This window comes from Eumetopias jubatus, unplaced genomic scaffold (assembly GCF_037043125.1).
Source record: "Eumetopias jubatus isolate StellerSeaLion01/CBP00866 unplaced genomic scaffold, mEumJub1_p1.0 scaffold_12, whole genome shotgun sequence".
In the NCBI taxonomy this organism is placed as follows: Eukaryota; Metazoa; Chordata; class Mammalia; order Carnivora; family Otariidae; genus Eumetopias; species Eumetopias jubatus.
Window position 1 is genome coordinate 113,572,267 of NW_028274818.1, and position 11,119 is coordinate 113,583,385.

General features: G+C 49.8%; 1 pseudogene; it reads left to right on the top strand.

The window, feature by feature from the left end:
* The first annotated feature begins 790 nt into the window (after positions 1–790).
* On the top strand, positions 791–6,405 carry LOC148162937 (acrosin-like; annotated as a pseudogene).
* The last annotated feature ends 4,714 nt before the right edge of the window (positions 6,406–11,119 follow it).

Below are 11,119 nucleotides of genomic sequence, written 5' to 3' on the forward strand. Positions count from 1 at the left end.
AAGAAGGTAAAACTTCTTAACATGCAGGTATGTGAGGTGAGCATTTGTCATCCTCCTGTTGGTGAGATGCCGTCTCCTGACAATCAGAAAAATTGAAACCTCAGGATATTCAGGTGATTGTGGTGAGAACACCTGACCCTCAGGTATAGGAGACACATCTTCCTGCATGTAGGTCCCAGAGAGGAGCCCTGGAGACACTCAGGTAGGAAACACCAGACCCTGTGATATGCAGGAGTGAATAGAAAAGTGGGCTTTGTAGTCGTAAATTAGAGAAATTCAAAGTGGCTCTTTGAAAAGTGTGCTGATAGTATGTACTTGGAAGAGAGAAAGACAATTTGCCCTACACAGGGTTAAGGATCGATTAATCTGGTGAGCCCGACACCCTGTGACCATTGACATGCTGCATCATCTTGACACAGAGGGACAGACTGCCCCTCAGCCCATGATTTGGAACAGGAACTGTGGTTGCAGCTTGCATGAGGGGCAGACCCTGACACTGCACAAAACTGGATCCTCAGATGATACGGAATCTTTGAAGGGTAACTGGGAATGCAGATCCTGGCCTTCGGACAGAGGGAGGGGGCTGCACATGAGCCCCCATCACCCGAGGGGTGCAGAGGAGCCTGTACAGAAAGCTGGCATCTTGTTTCAGCCTGGACCGGTTAAGCTAAAGGGCTCCTGCCTGGCCTGACTATTGGGGGGTTTGGGGGGATGTAGCCATGTTGATTGGTCAGGAGGCCACAGAGCTGTGTGAGGTCACTGGGCTTCCAGGCCAGGCTGGGGCAGGAGTATGATAGAGATGCTTCCAACTGCCGTTCTGCTGGCCTTGGCAGTGTCTGTGGTTGCCAAAGATAACGCCACGTGTGAGTATGTGTCAGGGACACCTCCGGGGGGTGGAAAGAGTGTCTTTTGAATAGCAAGCCCCACCCAGACTCCCTCTGTCCAGGGCTAGGAAGGAGGCCAAGCTTGGGCCTTAGTAGTGCCCTGGGTCTCACGGGTGTGACCCACATCCCCAACTCTGACCATCCTTGCTCCCAGCTTCATCAGCCGAGAGACCCCAGGGCTGATCCCTGCGCTCCTATGCCTCCCGTAGCACAGACGCTGGGGTCCTTCCCTCACCTAGAGACTGACCTCACTGCCTCTTGCACATCAAGTCCCAAATTTTAGAAACCCCTTTCTTCCCACAGATACTGAGGTGCCCCAACTGTGGCTGACCCCAAAGACCCCAGGGTATTGTCATGGCTTTCTTCTAGGGTCCCGCCTCCACCTAGACTCTGACAGCCCCCAAGGTACCCCCAAAATCTTGTGGCCTCGCCCCAGTTCCCAGAACTTCCACCCCTGGACCCCCACTGCTTCCCACACCTGGGATCATTGGACCTGCCTTGGTTACTCTCCCTCCTCCTGCCACCATCCAAACCCACACTGCAGCCCCAAGACCCCTGCGGCTGTTCTCTGAGTCTCCTGCCCAAAATTGGCTCTAAAGACCTCAAGCCATTACACCTCTCTCTCACCTCCTCTAGCCTCCCCCCTGCCTCGGGATCTCCCATATTTCTAGGTCCCTTATCATCAGTCCTGCTTCCTATGGCGACTTCTTTTTCGCCTTGGGGCTACACCCACAAGACCCCAGAACCCATACTCCTCAAAACCAGTTCCTGAAGCCTGCAGCTTCCTGCTTCCCTACCACCCTGACAGCGCCTCTCCTCAGCAGCTCCCCCTCGGACCCTCCACGTTCCCGGTTGCCCCCTTTGCCCAGCCCCCTAGCCCTGATTCCCCCATCGTGCAGGTGCGAGGACAGGCTTTGCCTCTTCTTGGTTTGAACTGTGCCCCTGGTCTCACCCCAGTGCCCCCTGTGGGTTAGGGTTCAGGCAGAACCCACTGGGAAGTGGCCGTATCGTCGGAGGGCAGGATGGAACAATCGGGGCCTGGCCCTGGATGGTCAGCCTCCAGGTATTCATGTCCCACAATAACTGAAGGTACCATGCGTGCGGAGGCACCTTGCTGAACTCCCATTGGCTGCTTACTGCTGCCCACTGCTTCGTCTCCAAAAAGTCCATGAGGGAGCGCGTGGAGGGAGGTCTTCAGAAAGGCTCTTCCCAGAAAAAGACATTCTCCAGGGCTCCCTGTGCACAGTCTCCCTGGGGCTCTGGGCCATGTGGCAACCAGGCCATGAGTGGGTGGGCCCAGGAACTTGCTGAGGGAGGGCTCTGAGGATCATGGTCACCAGAGGTTTCTGTCGAGCCCTTCCTTTCTGAGGATGACCTGGCTTGCCTCTGTGCCCACAGAAAAGTATATGACTGGAGACTGATTTTTGGAGCAAGGGAAACTATGTATGGGAACGATAAGCCAGCGAAGCCACCTCAACAGGAGAGATATGTCGAGAGAATCATCATTCATGAGAAATACATCCCCAGTTTAGAGCACAATGACATCGCTCTCATGAAGATCACCCCTCCCGTTCCCTGTGGGCAATTCATCGGAACAGGCCGCGTGCCCCAATTTAGGGCAGGCCAACCTGGAGTTCCCCAGGCCTGCTGGGTGGCTGCCTGGGGATTCTTGAAAGAGAAAGGTGAGTATGGGAGGGGTTCTCACAGTGGTAGGGGCACTGCTGGTCATTCCCTCAGTGGTCTCTGCAGTGCAGGGGCCATATGTGGTGCCTAGTGGTGATGTCCACCAGATTCCGGGACACTGTCCCCTTTTAGAGTGGGAGAAACTGGCAGCCGAGTCCCCTGTCCACAACCTCACCACTGATGGCTCGTGTGGTCGCCGGGTGGAAGGGTGCATGCAGCACCAGGAGAACCTGGGCATTTTTTGGAATGGGGTATCGGCTGTGGCTCTATCTGGGGCCTGGAACCCCAGTTGCTACCTTCTGGAAATGGGGGATTGTCCCCTGAAATGGCACTTGGAGAAGAGCTCGAGATGGGGTTTTGTGGTTGCGGGCCAACTCCTCTCCTCTCTGGACATCCATTTCCCCAACTGTCAGTGGAAGGGCCATGTCACATGCTCTCTGAGCTCTGAGACCCCAGAGCCCAGCCCTCTAGACCTCAGTGAACCTCTGCTCACCACCCTTGCTGGTCACAATGCGAGAATCCACCCTCCGCACCCGAGTGACTACGATTTCTCTGCAGAGAGGGGACAGGGTTCTTGGCAGGCCAGCATGCCTGGGGCCAGGGCAGCAACGGTTTAATGAGTAGGTTAGGCATTTCAGCTTTCCATAGCTGACCACATGGACTTTTTACCCAGTCACATTGGGGATGAGAAGAGAGACTGAAAGCTCTTCTGTCCCTTGATAATGGAAAACTGAGGGCTCCTAATTCAAGGCACTTCAGTCATTTGGGGTTCAAAACTCAGCCTATTCTGGTGACAAAACCCTGGTAGTTTCAGTATGCTTCCTGTAACTCTTCTTCCCTCGCTCAAGGCTGCCCTCCTTCTCTGATTGGGTTGCTTCTCCTCCCGGGCACACCCGTTTTCACTGGCCTTTGCTGGCCCTTCCCTCCCCGACCTGGGGTATCAACCTCTATCTGGCTATTGATGTCCATAGCTCTGCTGAGGCCTCTAGAGCATTCTTCTTGTCCCACCCCCGGCCTACCCTGCTCTGCCCACCCACGCAAACAGGTGCGCAGTGTCCCAGGGTTCTTGGAGTCCCTGGGGGGCTGATCTCAGCGTTCCCATCTACACTCCCAACCCTACCACCACCTTTGCTGTCCTATCTCTCAAAAGGATTATAGGCTCCCAGCTACACCCTGGACATCAAACAAGGCCTCTTTTGTTCTAGAATCCTCCTCAACTTAGTGGGATTTCTACCATCTTCTGGTGAATCCCTCCCCCACTGGTAAGGCCAAGTCTTAAAGAAATCCCCAGCCTCCAAATTTCTGTGACATTCTTGCAGACCTTCCTTTTTCTACCTCCTCCTTGAGCCCATATGCTTCTGGGGTAATCCTCCTTTTCCATTGAATTTCAGGTTCTTGTGGACTTTTTAGCATTTAAAGCCAAGGTGTTGGGATTGAGAAAACCCTGTTCTCTTCCAGGTCATCTGTCTCTTCCATAGATCTAAAAGGTCACCACAAGCGACCAGGCTTGTTGTGGTGGTCATTTCCATGTCACCCCTGCCGTGGGGACAGTGCAAGGACAAAACTAACCCTGCTTGGGTGGTATGCAAAGTTGACCTAAAGGGCCTGGAGACACAGTCCAAGCCACACAAACACACAGTCTGAATGCTGTGTGCCTAGCTCCATCCACTTTCCTCCACTTGGTTCTGGCTTCCCACTTGGCCTCCACTGCCATGTTCCAAGTGTGATCCGCCACCTCTCCACCCGGATGCAGGCGATTTCAGACCCACCCACCAGGCTGTGGCTGGGCTGTGGGTGTGGCTGTGGTGGGGGGAGGCCACTTGATGAAGAGGGGATAGCTGCCCCTATAGCCAGGTGTGAGGTTGGCTGATGGAATCATAGCCTGGGCTGGGCCTTTCTTAATCCAAAGATCATGATGGAGCCTCTGGGGCTGTACAGGATGTTCTGACCTGCCTTCCGGTTATTCCAACCACCCATGCCCCTGACAGATCTGTGTGTGTGGAGGCCATCCTGTAGCTGCTCCTTCTCTGTAACTTCAAAACGGATGGGAGGCGTGCAGGGAGGGACTCATCTGCCCAACTCCAGCAGATCCTGTCCAGAACTGAGCTGAGGGGTTTAACGGGGGATAAGAAGCAATGAGGGGGACTTAGAGCCGTACTGTGGGGAAATGAAATGTGTGTCCTGGATTTGAGTGTAGAGAGGAAAACCTTGGTCCGAATCCAAGCCACACCACATCCCTACAAGAGTGTTTGGGCAAGTGGTGCTCCAAGCTCTTGATTCGAGGCAAGATGAGTAACAGCGCTTAACACAGGGGGTGACTGTGGGGTGTAAATGAGGTGACACATCCTGGCTGTAGCTGTGAATAATCATCTGGCATCAACACACATTCCTGCAGCCACATCTGCTCATCCTCCATGCACTGCACCTCCTCTTCACCTGCATATGCCTCCAACACTCCGCATGCTTCACAAGTGTCTGAGGAGAAGCCAGGGGCATTGACCTTCATGGATTTTAGGTTGAAGTAGAGCATTTCAAGTTGATGGGGGTTCCGTGGAGGGAGGAGGCAGGTCTTTCCCAAAACATGTCTTCTGTGATCGCTGACCACAGAGCAGCCTGTCTGTAGCCTACAGGATCGCACCGACACTGCAGGAGGCCCGTGGGAACCTCATCGAACTCGAATTTGTAACTCCACAGAGTGGTACAATGGGTGCATTTGTCCAACCAATGGGTGTGCAGGGTACCCTGAAGGCAAGATCGACACCTGCCAGGTAACTTTCCTTCGGGCACCCCTTTCCCTGTCAACACCTCTTTTGTGAATCCCTGAACTCCACTCCCTCCAGGGACCTGCTTCAGTGACCCTTTCCCTGGTCCCATCTCATAGCAGTGAGGATGGGAGGTGATACCTGGGGCCCCTACAAAGAACCAGTCACCACACAGAGAGCTTTATCCCACCGTGACACAGAGATCATACCACCCGAACACCACCCTAGAAGAGAAGGCTTACCTCTCCTCACCAGAATACAAAACCTTCCAATCCACTTGTACACACATGCCCATGCATGCATAAAGCCTCACACATGGACACATGGGTGGCTTATCTTCCCTCCTCACTGCAAGGAGACCCGTGACAATCCATCCCCTTCTCACATCCACCTGAAGCTGTTGATACCAACTCAAAGTTTACCACCACCACTTGTGTTCATGGCAGCAAGAAGCCATGGGACTGAAGAAACTGTCCTTCCAGAGCCTATGGCCCTTCTGGGCAGGGGAAAAGTGGCTCAGACAGAGAGTGCCTTCTGTGACCTTCTGGGCAGGGGGACAGCGGCGGGCCTCTCATGTGCAGAGACAACGTGGCAAACACCTATGTGGTCATGGGAGTCACAAGCTGGGGGTAGACTGTGACTGAACTAAGTGTCCTGGAGTCTACATGGCCAACTGGCCCTACCTGAACTGGACTGCTTCCAAGATTGGTTCTAATGCCTTGCACATGGCTCAATCGCCCACCCCTCCCCATCAGACTTTTCAAGAAATCCCGGCCTGACAACCCTCTGCCCGCCCTTCTGCTCGCCCTCCTTGGTACTTCCAACACCCTCCTTGACCTCCTCCCAGCCCCCCTGCATCTTGACCTCGACCTTGACCCAAACCCCCGGCACCAACTCCAGCCCCACCCCCACTCCCACCTGCTCCCTCACCTATCACTAAATCTCCCCAAGTACTTTATGTTGCCAAGCAACTACAGCAAATCACAGAGATCTTGAAGGGGAAGACCTTTTCTAATGAAAAGGGGTATTACAAAATGGAGACCACAGATCTCCCAGAACAGACCGCTGCCTCCTGATCTGACCCCACTCCAAACAGACCCAGTGAGCACTTTACTCCCAAGAAAACAAAGATGAAATCAATAAATATAAACATAAATTTATCTATCTATCTATCTATCTATCTAATCTATGAAGGGATGATTTCTGGACTTCTTCCTACCTGCCCTCCCCAACATAATCCAAACTCACCCCCAGCAAATCTGTCTTCCCTCTGTCACCCTCAAATAGGGTGGAAATGCTTGTGTGTCAGGGGTCATTGTGGTTTCCTAAATCTAGATTTTTGAAGTTGGAACAAGGCGATCTGTGGTGACAGGCCGGTATGGTCTGGATCTCACACTCAGAGTCTCTGCTTATTAAATCAGTGCAGTTGGGCCCTACAGCACTTCTGTGAGGTGAGCTGACTCAGAAGGAGGGATGTGGGTCTGAGTCCATTGGAGAATGACCCCAGTCTGAAGTTTTGTAGCGTGGCCATCTGATGCTCAGTCCACATGGCCAACCCCAGGCAGGAGTCTGCCCTCAACCAGAATTGCTTATGTCCATCTGTGATGTCCTGAGAAAGAGATCTCAATGGCCTCAGGTCAACTGCCCACTCTGGTCAGGGCCCAGATCAAGCCTAAATGATGGATTAGCCTCTTGAGAAATAAAGATGGCAGGCTCCAGAAAGAAACCCCTGGGCTCCTGGCTGGGCCGTTGCTGCAACAAGCAACAGTCTCATACCTGGTCACCTGTTCACTGTGTGCACATGTTTCAAGTGCAATATGGTCCTATGTTTTGGTTGCAAAGATAGATGGCATAGGGTACAGGAGCATGAGGGAGGAACTTTGGGTGAGCAAGGCCAAGGACCCTGACTTTTCCTGCTGGGGCTGCAACAGGGAATGATGAAGCAGGCATGAGTATTTTCACGATTCGTCAGTCTACCTGGGTTCAAATAAACCCCCTACTTTACCCCTCATCAGCTATGTGGCTTTGGGAATATGGCCAGAGGGTTGTGTGACAATGAAAGTAGGACAGATGTGAAGTTTTCAGAGCAGAGCGTGACAGTCCATACATGCTTATAGATGAGTGCTCTAGAGCCACCTGGTGATGAGATGCTGGGTAACCTTATACTTATGCAGGGGCACTCGGGTGTATTTTGTCTGTGCCCTTATGAGCCCTGGAATGCCTAGGCTACCTAAGGGGACTTGCAAATTAATCTGGGTGGCCCATGACTCTGTAGTGTATTAACATTGATAAAATAAAAAAAACAAATTTTATCTGTCTTCACTGAGAGCCAACATTTCTAAGATTAGAGTTGGCATGTCCATGATTCCTTTCATTGGCTTTTGTCTGTCTCTTCTAAAGTCAGTTTCTTAACCTCCCTAATGGGTATATAAGCTTTGTACCCTGGTGTCAGACACCAGGAACCCTCTAAACACTGGACAAAACTCAATGTCAGTCACAGAGTGAGACAAACCCCAAGCCATAGGCCACACAGTCCAAAGAGCAGAAACACCCATGGCAGCAACTCAGGACCTGCCCTCACCCTTCCTGGGCAGTCCTGAACCCTGAGCTTGCAGGTGGGAATGGTGTGGCAAGATGTGCTCAGGCTAGGGAGTAGGGGTGGGTGCGGAGGATTTGGGACAAATTTGGAGGAGCTATAGTACCAGTGGTTTCTTTCCACTTACAGATCATCCCTCCTCCTCAGAGCTTCCCAGGATCCAGAACGGATTCTCCTGGCACTCTCTCCTTTCACATGCTCAAATAATTGTCCTTAGTTTTTCCCTTCTCTCCTCATTGGGCCTGTCATCTGTCGCTGACACTTGGGTCTCCTTCCTGGGGAGACAGGGCTTATGCTCAGGGAGCGCTGATGGGAGGCCATGGATTGGGTAGAGCCTGCAGAATCCAACTGATGGTGTCTTGTGTATCTTCCGAAACTTTCCATGCCCACGAATAGATTTACGTATAATATTCTTCTTATTTAGTCACTGTTCATACTATTCTGACTTCCTGTTTCATTTAGCAAATTAGAGTTATTTTCCTATTAGTACACAGGGACTCACCTTCTCAAATTACATTGTGTGGTAGGCGTACTTACGAGATATAGTGCCACATTGCCTTCCTGGGAGGGGTTATCTAGCCCCCTGCTTTAGCTTTCCCTCAATGTACTCATTTCCCCACATATAAGCCAATACTGGTTTAAATCAAATTCACTGATTTTTGCAAAATGAATAGATGTTCCAATTGTCATTTTTTTTTTAATTATGAATGAAGTTGTTGACAAGTTAAGTGAGTCTCTGATCTGCCTTCATATCCCTGTGGATACTCTAACCCTGAAAATGGCTTACAGGTCCCGGAGCAGATACTGCTGCACACAGAGACAAGAAGAACAGGGGAAAACTGGACAGGCTGTACAATGAGCCAGCACCAAGGGGCATCTAGGCAACTGAGGGATATGCTCACTGTTTCTCTGTGGAATGGTTTAGGCAAATGATAAGTATTTTCTTAAAACCAGAATTCATAATGACTTTTATTGCTAGGAACAGTAACAAGATGGTTTGACGGTGGCTAAACCTGTGCACGTGGTAAAAGCCTGAATCCTGAGCATTCGGGAATAACAGTCCTAAGATGTGTATAGGCACAAGTTCTAATTGCGAATTTGATCCATATGAGAAAACTTTTTTTAAGATTTATTTATTTATTTATTTGAGAGATAGCATGAGAGAGAGCATGAGCAGAGAGAAGATGCAGAGGCAGAGGGAGAAGCGGGCTCCCCACTGAGCAGGAAACCCGATGTGGGACTTGATCCATGGACCCTAAGATCATGAGCTGACCAAAGCAGACGTTTAACCGACTGAGCCACTCACGCACCCCCAATATAAGAAATCTTATATTTACAAGGAAAACCAGATCCCAATAAATATAATTTTAGTATATTTTAAATGGAAGTGGAAAAAATGGAGGTAGTTCTTCTTTAATGCGTAGAAAACTCATCAAGAAACAAAAATTAGCCTAATGGAGTTTTCTGCAGAAACTATATTCTTGGTAAAGAATCGTCAGTGACCTGCTTCTGGCCACAATAGTTGGGCCTGTGTACTTCTCTTGGGTAGGTATTCAGATAGTGGAATGGCTGGGTTATATGGCAGATGTAAGTTTTGACATATGAATGCACCCGGGAAACCAGCACCACAATCAACATAGTGAACTTGCCCATCACTCCAAAGTCTTCCTTGGGGTACTCCGTAATCCCTCCAGCCCCTTCCCTCCCCGGCCCTTACAACTTCTACTCTGTTTCTCTCACTGTGATCTGTTTGCATTTTAAAAAAATTAATAAATGCAATCATACAGCGAGTGCTCTTTTTTTTTTTTTTTTTTTTGGTCTAGCTTCTTTCACTCAGCATAATCATTTTGAGGTTTATCCATGTGACAGTGTATTCCAGTCCTTGTAGACTGGACAGTCCTTGCGTCTCGTCCTTGTTGCCACCCAGCGCTCCACTATGTGACTGCCCCACCACTTGGTTCTCTAACCAGGTAATGGATTTTACAGTTTTAGGTCAGTAGAAATAAAGCAGCTATGAGCATTTGTACACAAGTCTTTGTATGGCATATGCTTTCATGTTTCCTGGCTAAGTACCTACACGCAGGATCATATGGTACGTGTATGGTGAGCACTTTTAAAACCTGCCAAAACCTGTCTTCAAGGCAGTTTCAACACTCTACATCCCCATCAGCAGTATCTGAGGGTTCGAGTTCCTCCAGCTCCTTGCCAACACTTGGTGTGCTCCATCTTTTTGATTTAATTTAATCTTTAAAAACAATTTAAAAGATTTTATTTATTTATTTGAGAGAGAGTGAGCACAAGCGAGCACAAGCAGGGGGAAGAGCAGAGGGACAGGGAGAAGCAGACTCCCCGCTGAGCAAGGGAGCCCGACATGGGGCTTGATCCCAGGACCCGGGGATCCTGACCTGAGCCGAAGGCAGTCGCTTAACCACTGAGCCACCAAGGCGCCCCGAATTTTAGCCATTCTTATAGGTGTGTAATAATATGTCATGTGTGGGGTTTTTATCCACAAGTGTAGTCTATATATATATTTAAAGCATTCGAAATGAATATTGTTAAGATTTATCATGAGGTAATAGGGCAGTAACTTTTGACAGCAACAAAATGTGGGAGTGCACATAGGGAAAGGAGGAGGTAGAAATAAGTATAAAATTAAATTCATTCAAACAGAATTTGGATTTTTCAGGCCATCACAAACATCAATGGAAAACATCTGAAAGACATAACAATAGCCACAGCCATAGAACAATTTCTCCATTAAGCCAGGTCTATCCTATATAAAGATATTCCAAAGTATCCAAACTCCCAGAGCTGCCCTGTCTGCTGAAGTTACTACACCCAAACAGAACACTTTATATTTAAAACAAAATCCTCAGGGTGTGCAACTGGCTCAGTCAGTAGAGTGTGGGACACTTGATCTTGGGGTCCTGAGTTCAAGCCCCATGTTACATTGTAGAGATTCCTCTTTAATAAGATACTAAAAAACCCAAATTTAGCACAAGTCAACAATTTGCCCACAGTCAGTTCATCCTCCACGTTTAGGGTGATTATAGGTTTGCTCTTCACAAGAAGCATCATGTGCCACCTTATTGACCTTAATACGGTTTGTTTATTTCCAATATATGCTTTGATCTTGCCCCACTAATTCTTTCTCCCCAAAGCTCTAGAGAACCCCAGTTTGGATCTGCATGCTC